This window comes from Ammospiza nelsoni, chromosome 28 (assembly GCF_027579445.1).
Source record: "Ammospiza nelsoni isolate bAmmNel1 chromosome 28, bAmmNel1.pri, whole genome shotgun sequence".
NCBI lineage: Eukaryota > Metazoa > Chordata > Aves > Passeriformes > Passerellidae > Ammospiza > Ammospiza nelsoni.
This window is the reverse complement of record NC_080660.1, coordinates 3,791,032-3,807,616: the sequence shown is the minus strand read 5'-3', so window position 1 is coordinate 3,807,616 and position 16,585 is coordinate 3,791,032. Positions and strand designations below refer to the sequence as shown.

General features: G+C 57.1%; 1 pseudogene; it reads left to right on the top strand.

The window, feature by feature from the left end:
* The window catches only part of LOC132084825 (low affinity immunoglobulin gamma Fc region receptor II-like), a 36,481-nt pseudogene that overhangs the window by 1,078 nt on the left and 18,818 nt on the right, over positions 1 to 16,585 (top strand).

Here is a 16,585-nt window from a genome sequence, read left to right as displayed (position 1 = left end):
TAAAGGTGGGCTCCATTCCGTGGATGGCCTCACACCCCTCGTGTGACAAGAGCCTGTGCCCTGCACACAGGGACATCCCAGTGCACCCCAGAGCACCCCAGAGCACCCGCATGTCCCCGGTGCTATGGGCACCCACCTCAGAACAGTCTCATCAGTGAGATGTGACCTTCCTGTCCCACAGACCAGCTGGTGCTGCAGGTGCCAGCACAGGAACTGCTGGAGGGGGACACCTTGACACTGCGCTGCCGGTGCCGGCAGGAAAACCATCTCACCAGGGTGCAATTTTATCAGGACAAGAAGGATCTCAGGAGGTCCCTCAAGGGGACTGTGCTGTCCCTTTCACCTCTGCAGCTGCACCACAGTGGCCACTACAGATGTGAGGGCTTGGTGGGGTCCTGGCAGTCACGGTCAGCAGCAGTGACAGTGACAGTGCATGGTGAGCAGCCCCACGGCTGGAACTCCAATATCTTGACACCCCCAAAGCCCATTCCCAGTGCACTCAGACTCAGAGTCCTCACCTCTCCTCTCCTTCCCAGAGCTCTTCTCGGTCCCAGAGCTGGAGGGTCCCCGCGAGCTCTCTGTGGGGTCCCCCCTGACTCTCAGCTGCCTCAGCACCCCCAACAACCTGCGGCCCGGAGCCCCCCTCCTGTACTTGTTCTACCGGGATGGGCAGGTGGTGGGGGGCCAACAGGGGTCCCCGCAGCTGCTGGTGCCCGCTGTGGGGGTCTCCCACTCGGGGAATTATGGCTGTGAGGTGCACTCCCAGGGGGGGACCGTGCGGAAGAGCAGCAACCGGCTCTTCGTCACGGTGTGCAGTGAGTGTGGGGATGGGCACGGGGAGCCCTCACTGCCTCCTCGGGTGCCCCGCCTGGGTACCTCCATTACTACCCTATTCTCCCCATCCCCATTCTCACATCCCTCCCCATACCGCACAGAGGCCTCAGATCCCCCACACTGACTGGCACCCTCCAGCCCTCCCTGACGCCTGCTCTGGGGCACCCAAACTTTTCCAGATCCTCCCCTGGCTCCCCCCATCCTCTCTCGGGTCTCTCCCCAGGACCCCCAGCCCGTACATGGGTACCCTCATCCTTCCCTGGTGCATTTTCAGTGTCCTGCCATCCCTGCCCCGGGTTGCTCCTAAGGTCCCCCCATTCCTGGCTTGTGTTTCCTGCCATCCTTCGTTGGGTCCCCTCCCTCATCCCTGGGTCCCTCCACCCCTCTCTGAGGTCTCTGCACATTGCCCAAGTCTCACCATCCCCTCCCAAGTTCCCAGTACCCTTCCTGGTGTTGCCCATCTCCCTCTCCAGGTGTTCCCTCCCTGACCCCCTTATCATCTCTCAGGGTTCCTTTCTAAGCCCCCCTCCCCCAATCTCGGCACCCCCTCTCCCTCACTGGAATTCCCCTGCCCCTCCTTGACACCCCCCCGGGTCCCTCACTGTCCCCTGGTGTCCCACTCTCCTGCAGGGGTCCCGCCCTCGGGGGTGTCCCTGTCAGCGCAGCCCCCTGGGGGACAGGTGGCACTCGGGGACCGACTGGTGCTGAGCTGTGAGGTGGCCATAGGGACAGGTCCTCTAACCTTCTCCTGGCAACGGGAGGGCTCGGGGGCACTGCTGGGCACTGGCCCCCGCCTGGAGCTGCGCCACATTGGGGACAATGACAACGGCCAGTACCAGTGCCGGGTCAGTGACGGGAACAGCGTGGCTGAGAGTGACCCCCTGAATGTCACCGTTCTGGGTGAGCAGGACCCTCGGGCTGGGTATAACCCCACCCACAGCACCCCCATCCCACCTCGCCCAGTGCCAGCCTTGTCTCTGTCCCTGCAGTCCCCGTGGCCAATGCCACCATCACTCCCGGCCCCCTGGAACACCAGGTGCATGCAGGGGACAACGTGACCCTGTGCTGCTCACTGCAGGTGGGCTCAGCCCCTGTCACCTTCACCTGGCTGCACAACGGGCAGGAGGTGTCCCGGAGTCCCCTCCTGGAGCTCAGGGACATCGATGTGCGACATTCGGGCACATACCAGTGCATGGCCACCAACCAGCTGGGACAGGACAGGCACCGCGTGTTCCGGGCACTCAGTCAGGAGCTGGCCCTGGAGGTGACAGCTGGCTCACCCTGGGTCACAGGTGGGGTGACACAAGTGAGGTCACCAGGGAGTACAGGACCCCTGGGGTGATGGGTGACCCTGATGTGTCCCCCTCTGTTTCTTGCAGTGGCCGCAGGGGTCAGTGGGGCCCTTTTGTTCCTGCTCCTGCTCGTGGGTGTCATTGTGACCTGGCACCGATGGCACAGTGTGGGTGGGTGACAATGGGGGCATGGGGGTTCCAGCGTGCTGTAGAGGCCCACAGAATTGGAGAAACCATAGGGAAATACCCACAGCACGACAATTGTGACTTTGGCTAGAGGTCTTGTAGGGTTTTAGGAGGTGCTGGATGGTCCTGCAGGGATGTTGGGGATTCTTTCTAAGGCCCTGGGAGTTTTTGGGGAAGTCTCTGTCCCTCCTGGGATTTGGGTTCTTGAGTGTGAGTTGTCTGGGGACACTGGGGAGGCTCATAGATTCTGGGGGGCTTCAGGGATACTTGGAGGTCTTGAAGGGGTCCAGGAAGCCTGAGAGGGTTCAGGGCCCTTGCACCCCACAGTCACTCCTCCCCTGCTTCCATTGCAGCCACCAGGAAGCAGCAGGAAAGGTGAGTGGGGGCCTCAAACCATATTCTCCCATTTTACCCCAACCCCCAAGACCTCCCATCCCCTCCCCCACATCCCCTTTATTCCCTCAGGGCCCTCCCGGATCCCCCGGCTCCCCCAGAGGAGTGGGAGGTGCTGTACACCCAGGTCATGGTCACCAAGAGGGCAGGGGGTGAGTACGGGGGCGACAAACGCAGAGGGACACATCACCCACGAGTGCCACCCCACCCAGATCCCATAGCCCGTGTCTCTCGCAGTGTCGCCCCGTGCCACCACACTCCAGGATCCCCAGGTGACCTACACAGAGCTGCAGGGACCCCAGGGGCGACCACGGGAACCCGGTGACATCTGTGGGAATGTGCTGTGACACTGGGAGGACACTGTGGGCCCCCACCCATGGGCACCCACTCGTGTGTGTGCTGCCAGTAAAAACTGCCCCTCTGCCTCCCTCTGGGGGCACAAGGATCCCAAAGGGCTGAAAGAACAATTTCCTGAAACAGCAACGAGAGAGAATAAAACCAACAGCAACAGCAACAAGGTTCAGACTCCAAATGGTCACACAAGGAAATATTTCCAGGGAAAGCACCCAAAAAGGGACAAAACCCAAACACTCGCCCAAGCACGTTTCCTCCACCAGAAGAATCTGGCAGGGCTCTGGACCTTCCTTGCTCTGATGGCCAAAGTGGCCTTCAGGAGGTTCTGGATTCTCTTGTCCCTTGTCCCAAACCCCTCCTCTGCTGTGTTCCCCACACGAGGATGTCACAAAGGCCCTGTGGGGGTTCCAGAGCCTCCCCTTTTGCCAGGGCAGTCGGGTTCAGGCCATGGTACATGGTGGGGTGTCAGAGACAGGAAAAGTTTCATGTCTGAAGACATTTTATGTGTTGCACACATAAAATGTCTTCACACCTCTGTCTTGCACCCCTATGTGTTGCAGGGGTGGGTCAGGTCCTGCATTTGGTGAGACAGGGCTCCATCTTTCCATCAGTCTGTCAGCTGTGGCACTCTGGGGACAGTGTGATGCTCTACCAAAGCCAGCTCCGGAGTGGCCAGGTGACCAGAAGTGCCATCTGATGAGAAGGCCCTTGGTGGCCCAACTGGCTTAAAAGGCAGAGCATGAGGTGCCCAAGTCCCTGATCCTGTCCCTTCTTGGGGTGTCTGTCGCATCCAAGCGGGAACCCAGGAGTTGGCAACGCATTTAAATGAGAAATATTTGCCAAGGAAAGTGAGAATGTACCTGGAATGGAAAGAAGACCCATCTCTAAATTTCTTTTAATTTCCAAGATTATGGGGATACCAAAGTGTTGGAGAATGAATAACAGGTTTTTACTGGGAAATTTATAAACCAGAATAGAACAAACAACACAAACCCAGAACTTTCCCTCCCGCTCAGCGCTTGTTGTTTTTTTTTGCAGTTATAACCGCGGCCAGCAGGGGGCGCTGCAGGGAGCACTCCCGGCCAGCAGGGGGCGCCCCGGCCCAGCTCCATCCCCTCAGGGGCCATGGAAGCCTCGGACGGGAGGCAGGAGGGGAAATCGCTCCTTTTGCAAACTCACGGCCACCAATCACTCCCGGCACCACCACCGGAGTCAGGCACATGCCCTGAGCAACACCTGAGACTGCTCTCCATGATCCCGAATGGAAGGAAGTCAGCACCTGACCCCAGGCAGGTCTCAGGTCCACAGCAGCACCTCTGGTGGCTTTACACCACAATTCCTGCAAACCCTGAGCCTTTCACTCAGGTGAGGAGGCCAGGGATGGAGAAGCTTTGGGGAAACCTGGAATCCACACGGGTCACTCCACAGAGGTCCAACACAGCTGTGGGCATGGCCCCTGCTTGGTATTTCCACACTTCATCCTCTTATCTGGCAGACACATCCCAAACCCAAACATTCTTTCCATGAGGTTCCAGAAGGCTGCAGGTTTTGTTAAAGAAGTAGGGTCCAGGTCAGGATGTTGAGCAGAATGTTGTGGATTGTGCAGTAGTTTTGTGGTTCCCTCTGTCCCTTACGAAGAGGAACAAATGATCAATTGCCACATTTCCGGGCTGGTTCCCTCACAGCTGCCCCTCCCAGGGGGTGGTTTCCAGCCAGCCCTGCTCTGAAAACCATCAAAGGCCCTCCCAGAGCCAATGCTTGGGCTGCCTTTGGAGTTTGTGCTTCTTGCAGTGCTGGGCAAACCACTGGCAGGCCTTTGTCCCCACACAGAATTCTCACCTCTGCTCCAGGAGCTTCACAGACCCAGAACCCCTCGGAATCTGTTTTGGGTGACCCGCAGGCTGCCGACGCCTTGTGGGGGCTGTGCTGGGCTCTGGATCACCCAAAATCTGAGGCTCCCAGGGAAGGAGCTGAGACCCATGGGCCCACCCAGGCACTGCCCATCCCTGGCACCTCCATTCCTCTGGAAATCAAATCATGGGTACCCCATTTCTTATGTCTCCCCCTCTCTGGAACCCATATCCCAGTACTCACATTCCCCAGGATCTTCATGGCCCAGGACACCTCATTCCCAAGGAACCCTCTGCTGTTCATCCCATCCCTAAAATTCCCTTCCCACAGGACCTTGATTTTCACAGGACCCCCATTCCCACAGGATCCCCCATTCCCTCACCATCCCCATACCATCACCCCAAATCCCCGGAACTCATGTTCCTCTGGCACTCCCTTCCCTGTGACCCCTCAGCTGTGGGGACCCCCATTCCCAGTGACTCTAACTCCTCAGCACCCCCGTTCCCAGGGACACCATCCCTGGGACCCCCCATTCCCCTGGACACACATCCCCACATCCACAAACCCCCTGAGACCTCACTCCTGGAGACCCCATGTCCCACTGTGTCCCACCCAGCTTTGTCCCCATCCTGTCCCCACCCTGCCCACAGCATGTCCCCAGCTTGTGGCAACCCTAATCCCACCAGGTGCCACCTACGCATGAGGGTGAGACCTGACCTTGCTTCCTTCCCCTTTGGCCATAGAGCCACCAGCCAGGGGACAGCCACCTCAGGAGTGAGTGACAGCCAGTGCACATGGCTGGGGACACCAGGATGACTGGGAAGGTGGCTCTGCTCCTGTGGGGTGAGTGCCCCGGGCAAGGGCCTGACATCCCAGGGATGGGGAGGTGAGGGGGCAGAGGGGGCTGTGGGGTCCCCTGAGGTCCCCAATGCCAGCTGGGCATGGAGCCCAGTGTGACCAGAGTTTTGGGGTAGCTTTGGGGACAGAAACAGGAGACAGGAATGTGGGGACAGGGAGATGAAGATGTGGGAACAAGGATATGGCAGAAGGAACCTTGGGGCTGGGGCAGCTGTGGGGACCAGGACAGGAACACAGGAATGCAGGGACAGGGACAAGGGGACAAACACCATGTTGGTGGGCCATGGGGACATGTGCCCTCAGAAATGGACCATGGGCACAGGGCCATGGGGATGTGGCTGTGGGGCTGGCAGGGGTGACCTGTCCCAGCACAGGGTCTCCATGCCTGAGCAAGGGTTGGCTGCTGTGTCCCTGTCCTCAAGACATCTGTGCCACACCATTGCCCCCACTGAGACCTTTCGGGAACAGCCCCACACTCCATGCCCTCGTGCTACTGTCCCTGGAGTGTCACCCTCACCCAGCCCTGTCCCTTCTCCCTTCCAGCCAAGACCTGCACTCCTTTTGCAAACTCACAACCACCAATCGCTCCCGGCACCACCACCGGCAGCGGGCAGAAGCTGCCAAGGCAGCAGGTTGGATCCCAGTGCCCACTGGCAGTGTAGCAGTGTCCCAGGGTCAGGCACATGCCCTACCCAACACCCATGAGCGCTCTCCATGATCCTGAATGGAAGGAAGGCAGCGCCTGATCTCAGGCTCATCTCGGGTCCACAGTAGCACCTCTGGTAGCTTTACACCCCAATTCCTGTAATCCCTCAGGCTTTCACTAAGGTGAGGAGGGCAGGGATGGAGCAGCTTTGGGGAAACCTGGAATCCACACAGGATCACTCCCTACAGCCCCACCACAGCTGTAGCCAGAGCCACAGCTTGATATTTCCACACTTTTCCCTCTTGTCTGGCAACCACAGCCAAAAGCCAAACACTCTTCCCAGGCCATTCTAAAAGGCTTCATGTTTGAAGCAGGAAGTAGGAGGGAACTGGTCAGGTCGTTGAGCAGATTCTTGCGGGATATGCAAGGCTTTTGGGGCTATCTCAGACCCTTGCTGCAAGGGACAAAATTATCAATTGCTGCATTTCTGGACTGGTTCTCTTACAGCTGCAGTTAGAGGGGGTTTTTCCAGCTAGTCCTGCTCTGAAAACCATCAAAGACCCTCCCAGAGCCACTGCTTGGGCTCCTTCTTGGTTTTGTGCTTCTTGCAGAGCTGAGCAAACCACAGACAGGCTTTTTTCTCCCACAGAATTCTCACCTCTGCAGCAGCTCTAAAGCTGCCAGAATCAAAGCCAAGAAGGCAAGGAGGGACCCTCAGGTGCTGGCTGCCACCTGGGGCTGGTCAGAGCAGGGCTGGGCAATGGCCATCCCTGTGCAGTGGAGCTGGGCCATGGCTGGGCCCCAGCCTTGGATGGCCACCCCAACAACATCAGCCACTCCACAATACTTTTCACTATCTGAACAACATCGCAATATTTATTCAACAGTATAATCAATAATGTAATATCAATTCATATAATATCCAGTAAAAGTCAACTTCCATTAACTTGTTTCTCATAATACATACCAGTAAAGAACTGTTATTCCTGTTCCCACATCTTTACCTAAAAGCCCTGTAATTTCAGAATTATAATAGTTCAGAGAGAATGGGGTGGTATTTTCCATTCCAAGGGAGGTTCCCCCCTTGTTCAGCTTCCTTGTCAGAGCTGAACAAAGAAACACCATTTCTGCCAGTTTAACCAAAGAGCTGCATTTTTGTCCCAGGAGCAGGGTACCAGGTCCTGTGCCCCCTTGGAACTGGGAAGGGCACCAGTAAGCCACCTCATTGGGAGCACTAGGAGGGGGACTGCAGAGCCACTAAGCACACTAGGGTTAAGAATATCAAATCTGATTTGGATTTATGTCTCAACATACGCTACACATGATGTGAAAAATGTCTCTGTGGTTGTACAAGTGCTGGGAACCCTGTCCCTTGCAAGGCTTCACATAACAGACGATCAGGGGAGAGAAAGCTTCAGTGATCGGGTGTCATGGGGTGACAGCCTTTATCCCAATATCGTGTGTTGTGTCTGGCAGCTGTGCCTTTTCTCTCTTCCCCCCACCCCGGCCGTCTTGCTGCGGCGGGGCGGGGAAGAGAGGAGGGAGTGTGACCGGGCACTTTTGCTTTTGGCTTTTGGCTGCTTGGCTTGGCTAGCTGCTTGCTTGCTTGCTTTCTGCTTTCTGCGCTGTTTTTTTTTCCTTTTCTTTCGTTCCCTCTTTTCTTACCCTCCCCTGAAGATACTGGACCGGCTCCGGACCTGACCTGAGACATCCAGGACCCGCCCCGGAGTTTGCGAGAGAAGCTCAGCGCCCTTCACAACACAGCCTGGTTTCTTTGCTTTTCTTGTGTTGGGGAGTGTTCTTTTGTTACTTGTAAATAAATAGGTTTTGTTTTCCACTTTGCTCCTCCGAGAAATTCCTTCCCGAACCCGGTATTGGGGGAGGGGTGGTTGGAGGTTTGTTTTGTTTTGGGGGACTCCCTTTTGGAGATTTCCCCTAATTTGTCCTAAACCAGGACATCAGGCTATGAGTGACCCCCACTGGCTGGTGGGACAGATGCCCGAGGAAAAATATCTATGAAAAAATGCCCCAGAAATCAGGCTGTGGGAGGAGCCTTTGCCAATAAAAGCAGCTAGCTGTGTCACAACAGGAGTGTTTTGCTTTGGGTTTCTTGCAGGGATCAGGGGCTCGCTCGGAGGGCCAGTTTGGCCCTCCTCCCCTGTGGGATTGACATTCTCTGAACCTGAGAGAAGCAGTGAGAGAAGCAAAGAATGATCCAAACAATTATCATCTCATTTTCTGCTCCTGTGTTGTACACACGTGGAATGCATGGTGGAAGATTGTTTACCTGAAGGGAATTGGTGATTGGATTCTGGTGTGAGTGTTTTGATTCACTGACCAGCTGAATCCAGGTGTATGTGTGTGTGGGGGGACTGTTGGCTGACAGTCATGAGATTGTGTGCAGTGGATGCAGTTGAGTGCTTGGCAGATTCAGTTTAGATGTAATGTAATATAATATAGAATAATGCAGTATCGTAAAGTACTTAATTAGCCTTCTGATAAGATGAAGTCAGATGCATCATTCCTCCCAGCTGTTGGGCAAAAATATCACTGATACTTCCCCACTTGCCTTTTCCTCCAGGTGCTCGTTCTTCCCTGTCCACACCCATTCTTCCCTGCTTCGCTGCTTCCATGAGGCAGCTCATTCCTGCTCCTCCTGGACATTCCTTCATTGCTTTCCCCAATGGAGCGGATGCTGCCTGCACCCCCCACCACCTCTGCCGTGTTTCCCGTGCTGCCCACAGCACCGAGCCTGCTGCACCTGCCCACCGCAGCCCCAGCCCGCGGCAGCCAGCCCAGAGCCACCAGTGCCGCAGCACCAGCCCGCAGCCAGCCCGCAGCAGCCAGCCTGCAGCCATCGCTCGCCCATGCCAGAGACACGCAGGTGCCGTCCTTGGAAATCACGCCCAGCCACTCACAAAGGCCATGTGGGCTCGCCCTGGCTTGCAGCACACACACTCCATCTGCCCAGCTGATGCCCACAGAGCGCCCGAGCTTCTTGCGGTAATGCTGTCCTGTCTTCTGTTTCTCTCTCTACCCTTGTCCCTTTCTACTCCCTTCTCTCCACATTCAGTAAGAACACTTACCCTCCTTTATCAATAAACAGTTCTCTGATATAATATTGCCATCTTTGTGCTTCATTTTCATATGAGAAACCTTTCAGCAAGAATCTTCCCTGACTCCCACTTTTCCAGTGGGATGGGACAGGGGTAGTGGGAGGGGGAATGGGGAAGCCCTGGGTGCGCTGCAAGCACAGTAGTGGGGAGAGAATGGGGCAGACCCTGAGGGTACTTGGGCACTTGGATGGGGCTGGGGAGCCCCTGCAGGTACCATCAAAGGGATGGAGGAGTACTGGGGGGTACTGGGAGAGGAAATGGGGAGCACAGGGTGCCCTGTGTAGCCTTCCCCTGACCCATGACCACCTCCCTTGGAAGGATGGGTAATCACGGGAGCAATGGAGGAAGCACTCCCAGTGTCACCCAGTGCCTCCCGCTTCCCAGAGCATCACAAATTTTGGTGTAGATTGTCATAGATGTCACTGGGTTCCCACGGTTGTCTTTGCAGCTCCACGTACGTCGCCTGAGGATCCTCCACTGGGAGTGCCAGTGGGTCTGGGGGGGCCCTGTGGGAATAAGGGGGTGTGGGAAAGAGGATGGAAGGTGCTGGGAGTTTGGGTAAAAGGTGTATCATGACTGGAGGCTGCACTCACCTTTCCTGGTGCTTCCTGGCATCTGCAAAGGAAAATTGGAGGGGTGACTTTGGAGACCCAGGGGCTCCCATCCACCCTTGGCATTGCTGAACCACCACCAGACACACAATTCTCCCCAGGCACCCCAGTATCCCTGATGCCCTCCCAATATCCCTGACCCACCCCACTTGCACCAACACCCTGAGCCCCCAGAACCACGAGCCTGGCAGGAGGGGACCCCTGATAGAACCCCCAACATCCCTGCAGGACCCTCCAACAGCTCTGAGCCATGGTCACTGGGGGCTCAGCCCCTCCCAAGCCAGGGGCTGTGGTTGCCGCCCTAGGGCCCCCCTTCTCTGGGGGCCTTCACACCCCTCTCCATGACCCCCATCCCTCATTGTCACCCACCCACACAGTGCCACCGGTGCTAGGCCACAATGACACCCACGAGCAGGAGCAGGAACAAAATGGCCCCACTGGCCCCTGCGGCCACTGCAAGAAACAGAGGGGGACACATCAGGATCACCCATCACCCCAAGGGTCCTGTGCTCCCTGGTGACCCTGAGTGACCCCACCTGTGTCCCTGTGTGTCCCTGTGTCTGGCGGTGTCACCTCCAGGACACTGGGGGTGATGATGGCATTGTCCACGGGCACTGCGGGGACACAGAAAGGGCTGAGAGCACAGGGAGGGGCTGGCAGCTGATGTGGGGGGATAGGGACAGGAGGATGGGTGTGGTGGTGGATGTTGGAGATGGGGTCGTATCGCGGAGGAGTGAGGGGACCCAGGGCAGATGTGGGGAGACAAAAGAAATATTTCAGGGTGACATGGAGGTGCCCAACCAGAGGACCTGGGGGCTCTCTGGGCACTCCTCATGCCCATCCCCGCACTCACTGGGCACCGTGATGCAGAGTCGAGCGCTGCTGTTCGGCATGGCCCCACCCTCGGAGATGGAATTCTTCGAGGAGAAGCCCCCCATAGTGGGCACCAGCAGCTGCAAGGACACCTGCGGGCCCCCCACCCCCTGCCCGTCCCGGTAGAACACGTGCAGGAGGGGGGCTCGGGGCCACAGGGGGCTGGGGGTGCTGAGGCAGCTGAGAGTCAGGGGGGACTCGACGGTGGGCTCAGGGAGACCGTCCAGCACCGGCACTGAGAAGAGCTCTGGGAAGGGGAGGAGAGGGGAATTTGAGAACCCGAGTCTCTGGGGAGGGGCTGTGGGGGTGTCAGGGTGGTGACTGTAGGGTGCTCACCCTGCACTGTCACTGTCACTGGCGCTGACTCCTTTCACCCCCAGGATCCCACCCAGGCCCTGAACCTTTAGTGGCCACTGTGGTGCAGCTGCAGAGGGAACAGGAACAGCTCGGTCCCACCGCGGAGCACCCCCAATTCCATCTCCTCTCGGTGGAAGGACGTCGAGGCAAACGTGCTGTCCCGCCAGACCCGGCAGCGCAGTGTCACCGTGTCCCCCTCCAGTAGTGCCTCTGCCAGCACCTGCAGCACCAGCCAGTCTGGTGGAGAGCACTGGGACACCCCCATTTGGTCACACCCTGTGCACAGGGCTCCCCGATTCCAAAACGAGTTCCACCCACACTTGGATGCTCTGAGATGTCTCCTGAGCAGGGGACAGGATCTGGTTACAGAGGAGGTGACCCATGGAGCGAAGCCAACCCAGAGCCCTCGGGGTGCCTGCGTGTGCCAGCCTGGGGACACCCAAACATCCCCTCATCGTTTGAGGCTCTCACGGGGAGGCTGAGCCCACTGCCGGGTCTGTCACACGTGTAGTGGCTAGTCTCGGTGACACGGACGGTGTTCTGTCCCTGTCACCAGTGCTGTCCGTCCTTGTACCAGGTGGTGGCACCGGTGACCACCGAGCCCTGGCAGGTCAGTGTCACCCAGTCCCACAGCACCGCCGGCCTCCAGGGGGGCTCCACCAGGAGCTGGGTGGTCTGGGCACCTGTGGGTGAAAGGGGACACCAGCCTGCCAGGGCCAGCGGGGTGCTGGGGACAGCATGGTGGGGCCATGGCATCCCCCAAGGACTCACCAGCAAAGCCGAGGGTCTGGGCTGGAAGGCAGAAGGGACAGGGCTGGGTGAGGGTGGAACAAGGGAGACAGCAGCACAGGGTTACAGGGTGTGAGGACAGTCCCCATGGGGACAGCAGTTCTTTTGAGAAAGTGTATGGGAGTGCTCCCTAAAAGATTTTGAGAGGCAGGGGGACTTGTCTGTGTCACAGTCACCCATGCACCACATCCATGAGGCACAGACACCTCGGGAGCAGGGACACTGAGGCCACTCTGGGCTGAGGCAGAACATGGGGACACTGTGTACACCCTGGGCCTGAGGACACCGCACACACAGCCCATGCAGGCCCAGGTCACCCCCACCAGCTCATGATTCCATCTCCATGGCCACATCCTCACCGTTCTTGTCCCCTCCAGTCCCTGTATTCCCGTTTACTTCTCACTATCCACAGAGATACCTCAGCCGATAGATGCCAGTCCCCAAATTCCTGTCCTCACATCCCCATCCCCAAATTCCTGCCTCCCTGTTCCTGTCTCCAAAGCCACCCTACATCCCTGTTCCCACTCAGGTCCACTGTGGGTAACATGGACTGGCACTGCTGGCATTGGGGACCTCAGGAGACCCCACAACCCCCTGTGCCCCCTTCCCTCCCCATGCCCAGGGTGTCAGGCCCGTGCCCGGGGCACTCACCCCACAGGAGCAGTGCCACCTTCCCAGCCATCCCGGTGTCTCCAGCCATGTGCACTGGCTGTCACACACTGCCAGGGGTGCCTGTGCCCTGGGTCGTGGCTCTTTGGCAAAAGGGGAAGGAAGCGAGGTCACGTCATGCATAGGTGGCCATTGGTGGGGCAGGGTGGCCACAAGCTGGGCACAGGCTGTGGGCAGGGAGGGGAGAGGATGGGGACAATGCTGGAGGTGACACAGTGGGACATGTGGTTCCCAGGAGGGTGGGGCTCAGGGGGTTTGGGGTCCCAGAAATGGGTGTCCAGGGGAATGGGGGGTCCCTAAGAAATTGTGTTCCTTGGAAATGGGGGAGCTGAGGAGGAGGAGTCACTGGGGATGGGGTTGCCATGGCTGAGGGGACTCAGGGATGGGAGTCCCAGGGGGACTTGGGCTCCAGGGATTTGGGGTCATGGGACGGCGATGCTGGGGGAATGGGAGTTCCCGTGGGAATGGGAGGTTCCGGAGAGAATCAAGGTCCTGGGGAAAGGAGGATTTCAGGGGATGGAATGAGTAGGTGAGGGTTCCATGGGAATTAGGGCTCCTGGGCCATGGAGTTCCTGGGGAATATCTCTACTGGAATATGGGTTTCAGAGAGGGTAGGGATATAAGAAATGGGGTACTCATGATTTGATTTTAAGGAGGATGGTGGTGCCGGGGATGAGCAGTGGCTGGGTGGACCCATAGGTCCCAGCTCCTTCCCTGAGTTCCTCAGATTTTGGGGTGACCCAGGGCTGAGCACAGCCTCCACCAGGCGCTGGTGGCCTGGGGGTCACCCCAGACATATTCTGAGGGGCTGTGTGTGTGTGGAGCTGCTGCAGAGGTGAGAATTCTGTGGGGGAAAAAGGCCTGCCTGTGGTTTGCTCAGCCCTGCAAGAAGCACAAACCCCAAAGGGAGCCCAAGCAGTGGCTCTGTGAGGGCCTTTGATGGTTTTCAAAGCAGGGCTGGCTGGAAACCACCCCCTGCAAGTGCAGCTGTGGGGAACCAGTCTGGAAATACAGCAATTGATCATTTGCTCCTCTTGGTAGAGGACTAAGAGAACCACAAAACTACTGCAAATCCCACACCAATCTTCTCAACATCCTGACCTGGACCCTCCTCCTCCTCCCTGCCTTGCCGTGAATGGACAGTGGCCGCATGCCCCACACGCACCACAGCCGCTCTCTCACTGCCCTCCACACCTGGATGGGGAGAGAAAATTGAGCAAAGGGTTCCTGGGTTTAGACAAGGACCAGGAGAGATCACTCATCAAATCCTGTCACGGGCAAAACTGCCTTGGAATTAGAGATATGAATTGAATTTATTGCTGACAAAATCAGAGCAGGATAAGGAGAAGTCAGATAAACCCTTCAATACACATTCTGCCTGTTGTGAATAACAATGTAGTCATAAGCTTTCCCTATTCTATTGGTTTTTCCAAATTATTTTGATATAATACAGATTGTAATCAGTTTTTCACTGCTTTTGATTTGACAATTTGTCAGCCTGTTTACCCTAATCCCTGTGTAGAACATATATTTTAGTGTGATAAATACATTATAGTTTAGGCTCTCCCAGAATATCAAGACAGAGACAATGTGCATTGCAACATTAACTGTTGGAGAGGTAGCTAATGCCTTTATTTGTGTAACTAAGTGACAATGGTGAGAATAACTCAGATAATTTTTGAAATAGGTATTGTTCATTTAATGTACTGCTGGAGTATCTCATCTGTATGAGAACACATTGAAAAGTATCAAATAAATAAACATCAAAAAAGAGAATGCAAAGAGGAACTTACCATTGACTCTTGGGCTATCAAGAACTGTCAAACCACAGAACAGGGGGGCCTTGTGAGGACATGAAATACATAAATTTAATCTGCAGTTTGGCATGTACTTTATGAAAATGAATCAAGGCTCAAACCAAGCATAAGAATTCCCAGATCATGTGAACTGGAAAGAATGTTTGAATATGTATAACCCTCCTGAGTATGTATTTCACCTATACAATGAAAAGGTATGTAAGAAGAATTGCTGTAGTTATCCATGTGCCTTTGGCAGTTGCCAAGCACCCAGCATGCTGTTTACTGACTCTTTTATCCCTTATTAACCATTTAAGAAATTTACAGAGTGAGCCTTGTTTCTCACACAGTTTGACCAAAAAACTGAATTTTGAGTACAATAAGACGGAAAAACGTTGTGTGCTCCTCCAAAACTGGTAGGGGGAATGAGGAGCCCCATGGGGTGCAGTGAAAAGGAAGAAGAGACCCCTGAGGGGAATCGATGCCCCCAATGGCCCCCAGTGCCCCCAGTGTCACAGCACGCTCTCGTAGTCACAGGGGTCCCGCTGCCCCTCCTGGGGTCCCGACAGCTTCACCTTCGTCACTTGTGGATCCCGAGGTGGGGCAGGGCTGGGGGACACCTGTGGGGACCCTGAGAGAGACACCAGTTGTGGGGATCTGGTTGGGGGGTGACACATGTTGGTGATGTGTCCCTGTCCCGCCCTGGAGTTCTCCCACTGCCCGCTCAGTGCCCATGATGTGGGTGTTGAGCACAGCCCCCTGCTCCGGGGGGATCCGGTGGGGAGGGGGGCATCTGCATGGTGCTTGGGGAGGGGGAAAGGGGAGTCCCAGCCCGAGTCCGCCACTCACCTGTCCTGGGGCTTCCTGGCGGCTGCAAGGGAAAGGGGAGGGGGTGACCGTGGGGACACTGGGACCCCTGAACCTTCCTGGGACCTCGGCAGCTGCAACCACTCACGTGATCCCCAAATCCCCACTGCAGCCCTGGTTCCCACCAGATCCCTATTTCTGCCTCCACTCTGGGGGCTCCCCCTCACTCTAGGACCCCCATCCCCCCCATTGTCACCCACCCCAGTGGTGCCACCAGTGACAGCACCTGATGACAGCCAGGAGCAGGAGAAGGAAAAGAAGGGTCCTGCCAACATTTACAGCCATTGCTGGGGACAGAAGGGGACACATTGGGGTTACCCTGAACTCTGGGGGACCTGAACACCCCGGAGACCCTGTGTGACCCAAGGTGAGCCAGGTGTCACCTCCAGGGCTGGCTCTGGGCTGAGTGCCCGGAACACGCGGTGCCTGTCCTGTCCCAGCTGGTTGGTGGCCATGCACTGGTAGGTGCCTGGATGTCCCACATTGATGTCCCTGAGCTCCAGGAGGGGACCCTGGGCCACCTCCTGCCCTTTGTGCAGCCAGATGAAAGTGACAGGGGCTGAGCCCACCTGCACCCAGCAGCGCAGGGTAACGTTGTCACCTGCACAAACCTGGTGTGCCAGGGGACCGGAGATGATGGTGGCATTGGCCACAGGCTCTGTGGGGACAGAGACAGGGCTGAGGCCACAGGGAGGGTCTGGCAGCCTGTGTGGGGGGATAAGGATGGGGGAGATGGGTGTGATGGGGGATATCAGGGATGGGGTCACACCTTGGAGGGGTGAGGGGACACAGGGAAGAGACAGAGGTACACAAGAAAGGTGTCTGGAGGACATTGATATCCCCAGGCAGGGGACCCAAGGAGGCTCTAGGGGGTCCCCATGCCCATCCACACACTCACTGCGCACCGTGACGCGGAGCCAGGCACTGCTCTTCCACACAACTCCACCCTCGGAGCACACATGGCAGCTGTAATTCCCTGAGTGGGAGACCCCCACGGCGGGCACCAGCAGCTGTGGGGACCCTTGTGGGCCCCCCATCTCCTGCACGTCTTGGTAGAACACGTGCAGGAGGGGGGCTAGGGGCCGCAGGGGGC